Raw genomic sequence first — 11,952 nt, forward strand, 5'->3', positions numbered from 1 at the left:
ATGATCAGATTAAAGAGTAACTGCTCTCAGGAATGCTAACATGCAGACAATAGGCTCTTCAGTATCATTCCCAAAAGAAAGAATGAATGCTAACTGGGTTATCTGTAGGAAAATCAATGGGATTGCAGAATTGGTGAGGATAAGGTTAAAGGAGCAGTAGCAGAAGTCCCACTTACTCTCTACTAAATTTCTTCACTTTGATAAAACAACCCTTTATCCTCATCACGAGGAATCCCTCATCATGCAAGAATGGCAATGTGTGAGCATAGCCACTGTGCCAGTCATTGTCTGAAAATACGGTCTGGTATGAATCACCAGTGTGGCATTTGAAGACTGTCAATCAGCTATGCTTCCACAGACGTTCTGTAAAAGAACAATCTGAGAGGGACCTGTCCATGGGTACCATAGAGTAGGACATCCAGTCATGTAACCCAAATTACAAAGGGGTAAACAAGGCCAAACAGAGTATAACTCTAGGGCTGATATACAGACACTAATAGGAAGCAGCTACTTCTTTCCACTGGGAAATCTGTAGTAGGTGAGTCCAGGGATGCCAACTTTCCTCAGCACACATAGAAATCAAAACAGCCTCAGAAAATAAGATCAAACCAAAGAAGGAAGCAAAGTTCAAATTGGCAAGAGACCTGAAGTGGGGAGTCTTTTTTATCCTTTTTTCTTTAATTTTAGTTTGAGTTGTATTTCAGACACAACTAAAACACTACTCTGCCTAATACCTAATCATCCATTTGTTATAATTATCATGGTATATCATAGCTTAAAAGTCCCTTAGAGGCATCTAGCCCTTACTGCACATTATAGCAACCAGATGTACTTTGTTTTGACACCTAATTCTGAACCTCATTCAATTCCAATTAAATCAGGATCTCTACATGTACAGCCTACACATCACTTTGTTTATTAAAACTCTCTTGGTAATTCTGATGTTTAACCAGTGGTCAGAACCAATGGTCTTATCAAACCTTTATGCAGTAGATGTGGAAACTGAAGTTTAAATGTAAGAAATAGATGGTCCCAAATCTGCAGGTTCCCAGCAAAAAAGCCAGAAGCTAAGCTCAAGTTTATTTTCATATAATCAGATGCTTTTTCAGAAAAATTATGTGTCATCTTACCTGAGTAACAAATAATTATTTCATTCTTACATTAAAAAAAAATTTGTTCTTTAAGCAGCATGAGTTACTGTTTCTCTTCATTCTTATTTGTATAAGTTTGAAAACAGGAAGTTATCTCTCCCTGAAATGTGACCAAAGCACAAAACAGTGCATTAGTCAATCAGAACAAATCATTACTCTACCATCTGATGAGAATTCATTCCTCTCCTTAACACCACAGAAGTAGAAAGGAATTGCAAACTGGTGCATGCCATCTTGTTGAACAGCACAAATCAGGAAGAGACTGGTATTCTCTTCAAGCTACCCTGACACAGAATGGCCAATGAGATTCTACAAGGGTTGATCAAAAACTATGGTATATGTTTAAATAAAACAAATTTAGTCCCCCTCAAAATATTCCCCATGCCTTAAACACACTAGTCCATCATTCTCACTGCTTTCTGAAGCAGTTCTCAAAGCTCTCTTTCATGTCTTTATGAGTTGTGATCAAAAATATGGCATACACTGCTGTCAACTGCCAGCCAATGGAAAGGCTGGTTCATGAAAACAATACAGTGCATTCTCATTCACTTTATTCACTGGAGCTGGCACTGTGTGATTTCTGGCTTTTCCCCAAGGTCAAAATGATCATGAAAGGTAAACATTTTGAACTGATTCAGAACATCAAGGCAGCCACAACAGAACAAATAAAGACACTGAGGAGAATTTCCAGTATTACTTCAGAATGTGACAAGAATGACAGAATAAGAGTTTTAAAAGCAAGGAACAGTATTGTGAGGGAGATTCATGGCAACATGTTTTCACTGTAGTAATTTTTAAAAACATTTAAACATTGACTATACTTTGGATCAAACTTTGTATAGTGTGATGTGATAAAATATCTCTTTTGCCCTTAGGAAAAAGCTATGCTTATAACTCAATTTTTGATCCAATTTACACGTTGATTATTCAAGTCTGAGTCTTATGAAAACCCCCCCAAAACATTCTGGGCCTCTGTACCACTGCCTCCATTGCTGGGGAGGAGAGCCGACCCCAGCTCAGAGGAAGGAAACTTTCTGGGCTGCCGTACCACCACTCCCAGTGCCAAGGGGAGCCAAGTAAGTGCCAGAAACACACACCACTCCGCCCACCAAATGAGGAAACACATAAACAAGTCTCAAAATCAGACTTCCAGATCACCTAAAACAATCCCAAAGGGAAATGAGATGGAATAATCTGATACTCAACAATCTGGACTCCCTGAACTGGAAATGAATGAGGATCTGGAAAAAATGAAATAAAAAATAATTTCTCAGATAACAGCAGAGATTGTGCCCATAGTGCAAGACATGATTAATAAATCTAGAGAGGACACAGATAAAAAAAATAGAAGAGCTGAGAAACATGATGGAATCCCAACATAGGAAACAAATGGAATCCATAAAACATATACAAACAGATTTCCAGGAGAATAAAAACTCCATTGAAAGTTCATGCAGCAGAAGGAGCCAATGTGAGGACAGAATTTCAGATATAGAAGATTAGATTACAATTACTGACCAGAAAAGAAAAATTTCTTTAAAATAGTAAGAGACCATTAGGTATCAATCAAGCAGCTGCTAGACAATGCAAAGAAGAATAACATAACACAGATCAGAGTCAATGAAGAAACGAGAGAGTGCAGACAACATAAAAAATCTGTTCACAGAAGTGATGGCAGAAAACTTCCCAAGCACGGGGAAAGAACTTGACATACAGATAAATGAGGCATATAGGACTCCAACTACCCTTGACTAAGAAAAAAATCTACACATAGGCATATAATTGTTGATTCAAGAAACCCAAAAGAAAAACAAAGTTCTACAAGCAGTTAGAGAAAACAAACAAATCACATACAAAGGAAAGCCCATCAAAATCACAGCAGACTTCTCAATGCAAACACTCAAGGCAAGAAGAGCTTGGAGTGACATATTTCAAACCCTAAAGGAAAACAGCCTCCAAACGAGATTGATGTACCCTGCAAAACTATCTTTCAAAATTGATGGAGAAATAAGATAATTTCATGACAAAGAGCACCTTAGGAACTTCATGAATACCAAACCAGCACTCCAAAAATTTTAGACAATATCCTAGGAAAAGACAATGAGGAATGCAACCCCAGGAAGGTCAGCAGAATGAATCCATCAGGCATGACAAGAAATCAAGTGCAAAGGGGGAGAATCCAACAAAAAGGAAAATTCATGACAATGATAAGTCAATACTATCAGTTATAACCATCAATTTTAATGGTCTTAATTCATCAATCAAAAGAAATAGACTGGCAGAATGGGTCAAGAAGCAAGATCCAACAATACGCTGCATACAAGAAACACACGTAATTTAAAAAGAAACTCATAGTCTGAAAGTTAAAGGATGGAAAACAATATTCCATGTGACAAGAACCAAAAAAAAGCAGGAGTAATTATCCTCTTTGCAGATCTAGTGGATTTCAAACCAACAATGATTAAGAGAGACAAAGAAGGACACTACATCCTTGTAAATGGAAAAACCAAAGAGGAAGAGATGACAATCATAAACATATATGCACCAAACAATAGTGCACCCAACTATATAAAACAAATTCTAATGGACATGAAAAATCAAATAAGCACTAATACAATATTAGTGGGGGACCTCAACACCCCACTGTCACAGATAGATCAACTAGACAAAAAATAAGTAATGAAATACTAGAACCCAATCAAAGTCTTGAACAAATGAACTTAACAGATGTTTATAGAGTGTTCCACCTCACAAATTAGAATACACATTCTTTTCAGCTGCACATGGATCATTCTCTAAAAGAGACCACATACTCACTCATAAAACATATTTAAGTAAGTGCAAAGGAATTGAGGTTGTCCCCTGTATATTGTGAGACCATAATGTGATGAAATTGAAGATCAATAGCAAAAGAAACCACAGAAATTTCATAAACACATGGAAATTGAACAATACACTTCTGAATAACCAATGGGTCACAAAGGAAATTAAAGAAGAAATCAGCCTGTGCATATAATTAAATGATCCATAGCAAAAGAAACTCAAAAAATTTCATAAACATGTGGAAATTGAACAACACACTTCTGAATAACCAATGGGTCACAGAGGAAATTAAAGAAGAAATCAGGCAGTGCATACAATTAAATGACCATGATAATACAACATATCAGAATATACAGGACACAATGAAAGCAGTCTTATGAGGGAAATTCATAGAAGTGAATACTCAGGCAAACAGAGTGAGCCCAACTAAACAACCTGATGCTGAACCTTAAGCTTCTAGAAAAAGAAGAGCAGGACAAACCCAAAGTTCATACAAGGGAGGAAACTATAAAGATCAGAGCAGAAATCAGTGCAATAGAGACTAAGAGAATGATACAAAATATCAATGAAGCCAAGCGTTGATTCATCAAAAGAATAAACAAAATTGACAAACCCTTAGCCAGCCTTATCAGAAAAAGGAAAGAAAAGGCCCAAATCCATGCAATTAGGAATGAAAAGGATGAAATTACAATGGACCCAGCAAAACTCCAGAGGATCATCAATACCTACTTTGAGAACTTATATGCTAATAAGATGGAAAACACAGAAGAAATGGACAGATTCCTAGATATGTATGAATTACCAAAGTTGAATGAAGAAGACCTAAAAATCCTAAACAACACAATATCAATCAATGAAATTGAAAATGTAATTAAAACCTTACCAATTAAAAAAATACCAGGTCCTGAAGGCTACACCACTAAATTATACAATTCATTTAGAGAGGTACTACTGCCACTACTGTTTAAACTCTTCAAATAGTTTGAAATTGAAAGGGAAGCAATAGTCCTGAATTTATTCCTGGAAGCAAGTATCACCTTGATCTCCAAAGCAGAGAAAGATTCAATGGAAAAAGAGAACAATAGGCCACTCTCACTAATGAACATAGATGCAAAAATCCTTAATAAGATACTGGCAACTAGAATGCAGAAGATCATCACGAAGATCATACACCCTGACCAAGTGTGATTCATCCCAGGGATGCAGGGATGGTTCAACATATGCAAATCAATCAATGTAATACACTACATCAATAGAGCCAAGGACAAAAACCATATGATCATCTCAATAGATGGAGAAAAAGCATTTGAGAAAGTCCAACACACATTTATGATCACCCTACAAAAAACTGGAATAGATGGTCTCTACTTCAATCTGATAAAAGCGATCTATGAAAACCAACAGCCACCCCGCTGCAGCAGGTCTGCCCACTCCCTACCAAGGTCCTCAGTCATAGGGAATGTGCCAAATCAGCCTGCTGCAGATGGGCAGCCACCTGGTTCCACACTACAAAGATGCAGAGGACACCAGACCACCAGACCAAGGTACTGAGTCCCACTGCACCCAGCCCAGAGGTAGGGGCTTCTGAGCCACCGTCCCACTGCTCCTGGTCCAGACGAAGGCCCTTCCCAGTCACCATACTTCCCGCTGCTCCCAGCCCAGAGCAAAGGGCTTTTGGGCCACTTTCTGTCCCGCTGCTCCTGGCCCAGAAGAAAGGGCTTCTGAGCTGCCATCCCACTGCTCCTGGTCCAGAGGAAGGGGCTTACCGGCCACCATGCCTCCTGCTGCTCCCAGCCCACAGGAAAGGGCTTTTGGGTCACCATCCCTACTGCTACTCCCGGCCCCTATCCCACCTCTCCCAGCTCAGAGGAGGTAATCCCTGCAGGCACTAACAGCCCCCTGCCCCAGTTGAAATGAGAAAACATGTAAATAAGTCACAAAACCAGACTGCCAGATCACCTACAGCAACCCCAAAGGGAAATGAGATGGAACACTCTGATACTCAACCACCTGGACCCACTGAACTGGCAACAAAAGGGGATCTGGAAAAAATGAAAGCAGAAATAATTTCTCACATAACAGGAGAAATTGTGCCCCTAGTGCAAGACATGATTAATAAATCTAGAGAGGAGCTCAGGAACATGATGGAATCCCAACATAAGAAACAAATGGAATCCATAAAACAGATGCAAATAGATTTCCAGGACATGAAAAACTCCATTGAAAGTCTACACAGCAGAATGAGCCAATGTGAGGACAGAATTTCAGATATAGACAATAAGATTGCAATTAGTGTCCAGGAAAAGAAAAATTGCTTCAAAATTATAAGGGAACATGAGAAATCAATCCAGCAGCTGCTAGATGATGCAAAGAAGAATAACATAAGACTGATTGGGCTCAATGTAGAAACAGAAGAGAGTGGAGATGACATAAAAAATCTCTTCACAGAAATAATGGCAGAAAACTTCCCAAGCAGGGGAAAAGAGCTTGACATACAGATAAGTGAGGCACATAGGACTCCAAATAGCCTTGATCAAAAAAAATCTACACATAGGCATATAATTGTTAAGATTCCAGAAACACAACAGAAGAACAAAGTTCTACAAGCAGTGAGAGAAAAGAAACAAATCACATACAAAGGAAAGCCCATCAGAATCACAGCAGATTTCTCAACACAAACCATCAAGGCAAGAAAAGCTTGGAGTGACATATTCCAAGCCCTGAAAGAAAACAGCCTACAACCCAGATTGATGTACCCTGCAAAACAACCTTTCAAAATTGATGGAGAAATAAGATACTTTCATGACAAAGAGCACATTAGGAAATTTGTGAATATCAAACCAGCACTCCAAAGAATTTTACACAATATTCTAGGAACAGACATTGAGATTCACAACCCCAAGAAGCAAAGCAGAATGAACCCATCTGTCATGACAAGAAATTAAATGTAAAGGGGGAGAAACCAACAAAAAGAAAAAGTCATGGCAATGACAAGTCAATACATCTCAGTTATAACCATCAATGTTAATGGTCTCAATTCACCAATCAAAAGAAATAGACTGGCAGAATGGGTCAAGAAGCAAAATCCAACAATATGCTGCATACAAGAAACACACTTAATTCAAAATGAAACTCATAGACTGAGAGTTAAAGGGTGGAAAACAATACTCCATGTGACAGGAACCCGAAAAAAAGCAGGACTAGGCTAGCTATCCTCTTTGCAGATCAAGTAGATTTCAAACCAACACTGATTAAGAGAGACAAAGAAGGACACTACATCCTTGTAAAGGGAAGAATCCAACAGGAAGAGATGACAATCATAAATATCTATGCACCAAACACTAGTGCACCCAACTATATAAAACAAATACTAACGGACATGAAAAGTCATATATTCACTAATACAATTGTAGTGGGGGACCTCAACACCCCACTGTCACAAATGGATAGATCAACTAGACTAAAAATAAGTGATGAAATACAAGAACTCAATCAAACTCTTGAACAAATGAACTTAAAAGATGTTTACAGAGTCTTCCACCCCACAAAATCAGAATACACATTCTTCTCAGCTGCACATGGGTCATTCTCAAAAATAGACCACATACTCACACATAGAACATGTTTAAGTGAGTGCAAAGGAATTGAAGTTATCCCCTGTACATTATCAGACCATAGTGCCATGAAATTGGAGATCCATAGCAAAAGAAACTCAAAAAATTTCATAAACATGTGGAAATTGAACAACACACTTCTGAATAACCAACGGGTCACAGAGGAAATTAAAGAACAAATCAGACAGTTCCTTCAATCAAATGACAATGACAATACAACATATCGGAATCTATGGGACACAATGAGAGCTGTCTTATGAGGGAAATTCATAGCAGTGAATACTCATATTAGGAAAACAGAATGAGCCCAATTAAACAACCTGATGCTGAACCTCAAGCTTCTAGAAAAAGAAGAGCAGGATGACCCAAAAGCTCATACAAGGGAGGAAATTATAAACATCAGAGGAGAAATCAATGCAATGGAGACTAAGAGAATGATACAAAAAAATCAATGAAGCCAAGAGTTGGTTCTTTGAAAGAATCAAAAAAATTGACAAACCTTTAGCCAACTTTGTCAGAAAAAGGAAAGAAAAGGCCCAAATCCATGCAATTAGGAATGAAAAGGGTGAAATTACAACAGACCCAGCAGAAATCCAGAGGATCATCAATACCTACTTCCAGAACCTATACGCCAATAAGATGGACAACACAGAAGAAATGGACAGATTCCTAGACATGTATGAATTATCAAAGTTGAATGAAGAAGACCTAAAAATTCTGAACAACCCAATATCAACCAATGAAATTGAAAATGTAATTAAAAACTTATCAACTAAGAAAAGCCCAGGCCCTGATGGCTTCACTGCTGAATTCTAAAAGACATTTAGAGAGGAACTGCTGCCACTACTGTTTAAACTCTTCAGTGAAATTGAAAGGGAAGCAATATTCCTGAATTCATTCCTGGAAGCAAGCATCACCTTGATCCCCAAAGCAGAGAAAGACCCAACCAAAAAAGAGAACTATAGGCCAATCTCACTAATGAACATAGATGCAATAATCCTTAATAGGATAATGGCAAACAGAATGCAGAAGATCATCAAGAAGATCATACACCCTGATCAAGGGGGATTCATCCCAGGGATGCAGGGATGGTTCAATATATGCAAATCAATCAATGTAATACACTATATCAATAGAGCCAAGGACAAAAACCATATGATTATCTCCATAGATGCAGAAAAAGCATTTGACAAAATCCAACATGCATTTATGATTAAAACCCTACAAAAACTTGGAAGAGATGGTCTCTACCTCAAACTGATAGAAGCCATCCATGAAAAACCAACAGCCAATATCATACTAAATGGTCAAAAACTGAACTCCTTCACACTAAAATCAGGAACAAGACAAGGATGTCCACTATCACCACTCTTGTTCAATATAGTTCTGGAAACATTAGCCACGGCAATTAGACAAGAGAAAGAAATAAAAGGAATAAAGATAGGTAATGAAGAAGTCAAATTGTCATTATTTGCAGATGACATGATACTCTATATAGAAGACCCCAAGAACTCCACCAAAAGTCTTCTAGACTTAATAACCAAATTCAGTCAAGTAGCTGGTTACAAGGTCAACACTCAAAAATCAATAGCTTTCCTCTACACCAATGACAGACTCACTGAGAGAGAAATAGGGCAAATAATTCCTTTCACAATAGCACCTAAAAAACTGAAATGCGTAGGAATCATCCTAACAAAAGAAATCAAAGACCTCTTCTCTGAAAACTATGGCACTCTGAAAAGAGAGATTGAAGATGATATCGGAAAATGGACAGACATCCCCTGCTCCTGGGTAGGAAGGATTAATATAGTGAAAATGGCCATACTTCCAAAACTGCTATATAGACTTAATGCAATTCCAATTGAGATCCCAGCAACACTCTTCATAGACCTGGAGAAAACAATCCAAAAATTCATTTGGAACAAGAAGAGACCCAGAAGAGCAAAAGCAATTCTAGGTAACAGAGACATGGCAGGGGGTATCACAATCCCCAACCTGGAACTATACTACAAAGCTACTGTGATAAAAACAGCATGATACTGGCAAAGAAACAGACTTGAGGACCACTGGAACAGATTATAAGATGCAGAAACAATGTCAGACACACTCAGCCCTCTCATCTTCGACAAAGGAGCCAAACACCCTCACTGGAGGAAAGATAGCCTCTTTAATAAATGGTGCTGGAAAAATTGGGCTTCAACTTGCCAAAGATTAAAACTAGACCTGTATCTCTCACCATGCACTAAACTAAAATCAAAATGGATTAAAGATCTAAATATTAAAATAGAAACTCTGAACCAGTTGGAACAGAGGTTAGGTAGAACCCTTGAAGACATTGGTGTAAGAAAAGATTTTATGAACAAATCCTTAGTTGCCCGTGAACTAGCACAATCAACAAGTGGGATCTTTTCTTATTAAAAGGCTTCTGCACAGTAAGAGAAACCACCAGCAGTGTAAAGAGACAACCCACAATGTGGGAAAAAATCCTCACCTGCCCTTCCTCAGTGAAAGGTCTACTATGTCAAATCAATAAAGAACTTAAAAAGATCAGACCTCCCAAATTTAAAGACCCAATTGAAAAATGGGCACCTGAAATGAACAGACATTTCTCAGACAAAGAAGTAGAAATAGCAAATAAATACATGAAAAAATGTTCAACATCACTGGTCATTCGAGAGATGCAAATGAAAACAACACTGAGATTCCACTTCACTCCAGAAAGAATGGCTGCTATCATGAAATCAACCAATAACAAATGCTGGCTGGGCTGTGGGGAAAGAGGAACCCTGCTCCACTGCTGGTGGGAGTGTAGACTGGTGCAAGCACTGTGGAAATCAGTATGGAGATACCTCAAAGAACTAGGACTGGAAGTCCCATTTGACCCCACTATTCCACTGCTGGGGATCTTCCCCAAAGAATTAAAAGAATCATACCACAGTGATATATGTGCACCCGTGTTCATAGCAGCGCAGTCTGTAATAGCTAAAACTTGGAAACAGCCCAAATGCCCATCAACTGGAGACGGGATCAAGAAAATGTGGTTTTTTTATAAAATGGAGTACTACTCAGCCATAAAAAATGAGAAATTAGAGACATTTATAGCTAAGTGGATGCACATTGAGGCGATACTCTTAAGTGAAATAAATAGGTCACACATGTGCAAATACTGAATAGTTTCTCTAGTGTGAGAAACTGAAAGTGTCAATAAGGACTAAATGTATAATAGGTCATGTGAAATAGGAAGAAAAGGGGCAAAGGGGAAAGAAATGGGAGAGCTAGAGGGAAGGATAGAAGGGAATGGGATTAATATGAGAAAATGGAAAAATAGGAACAAAATCTTTGTAAACAGGGAGGACTGGAGGTGTTGAAGGGAGGGCTGGGCAAGGGTGAAAAATAAGAACCAAGAGAGAATATGTAAAGGTGCAAATTTCCAATGATGAACGTCATTATATTGTATGCCTAAAATGTACCAATGATTAGAATGAATAATCGATAATGTAAAATAGGAAGAAAAGGTCCAAAGGGGTAGGGGTAGTGGGAGGGGCAGGGGAAAGGAAAGAAGGGAAAGGAAAAATGATGAGAAATGGAAAAAATGGAAATAAAGTCTTTGTAAATAGGGAAGGGTGGAGGGCATGAAGGGAGGGCTAGGAATGGGGAGAAAATAAGAACCAAGATGCATTATTTAAAGGTACAATTCCCAATGAGAAATGTAATTGTGTTGTATACCTAAAATGTACCAATAAAAGAATTTAATACAAAAAAATGAGAATTAGAGATATTTATAGCTAAATGGATGCACATCGAGACAATACTCTTAAGTCAAATTAATAGGACACAGATTTGTAAATACTGAATAGTTTCTCTATTGTGAGAAACTGAAAATGTAAATAAGGAATAAAAGGTATAATAGATAATGTGAAATAGGAAGAAAAGGTCCAAAGGGGAAGAGGAAGTGGGAGGGATAGGGGAAAGGAAAGAAGGAAATGGAATTAATATGAGAAAATGAAAAACTGGAAACAAAATCTTTGTAAATAGGCAGGGCTGGAGGGGTTGAAGGGAGGGCAGGGGAAGGGGGAAAAATAAGAACCAAGAGACATTGTGTAAAATTGCAAATTTCAAATGATGAATGTCATTATATTGTATACCTAAAATGTACCCGTAAAATTAATTTTAACAATCAAAGAAAAACCACCCTACTTCTGATCCTTCTTTCTACAGGCATTTTATGATCAATGATCATGTTATCATTCAAAATATTAGTAGAAAAAAGCCAAACGCAAAATTATCTTTATGTGTGATCAAAAGTATCTACAATGAACTAAAAATTTATGTTAATGATGTCTACTACAGAGTTATAGAGATTG

This window comes from Heterocephalus glaber, unplaced genomic scaffold (assembly GCF_053883595.1).
Source record: "Heterocephalus glaber isolate CG9 unplaced genomic scaffold, H.glaber_assembly_v1.0 deba00000331, whole genome shotgun sequence".
Classification (NCBI taxonomy): Eukaryota; Metazoa; Chordata; class Mammalia; order Rodentia; family Bathyergidae; genus Heterocephalus; species Heterocephalus glaber.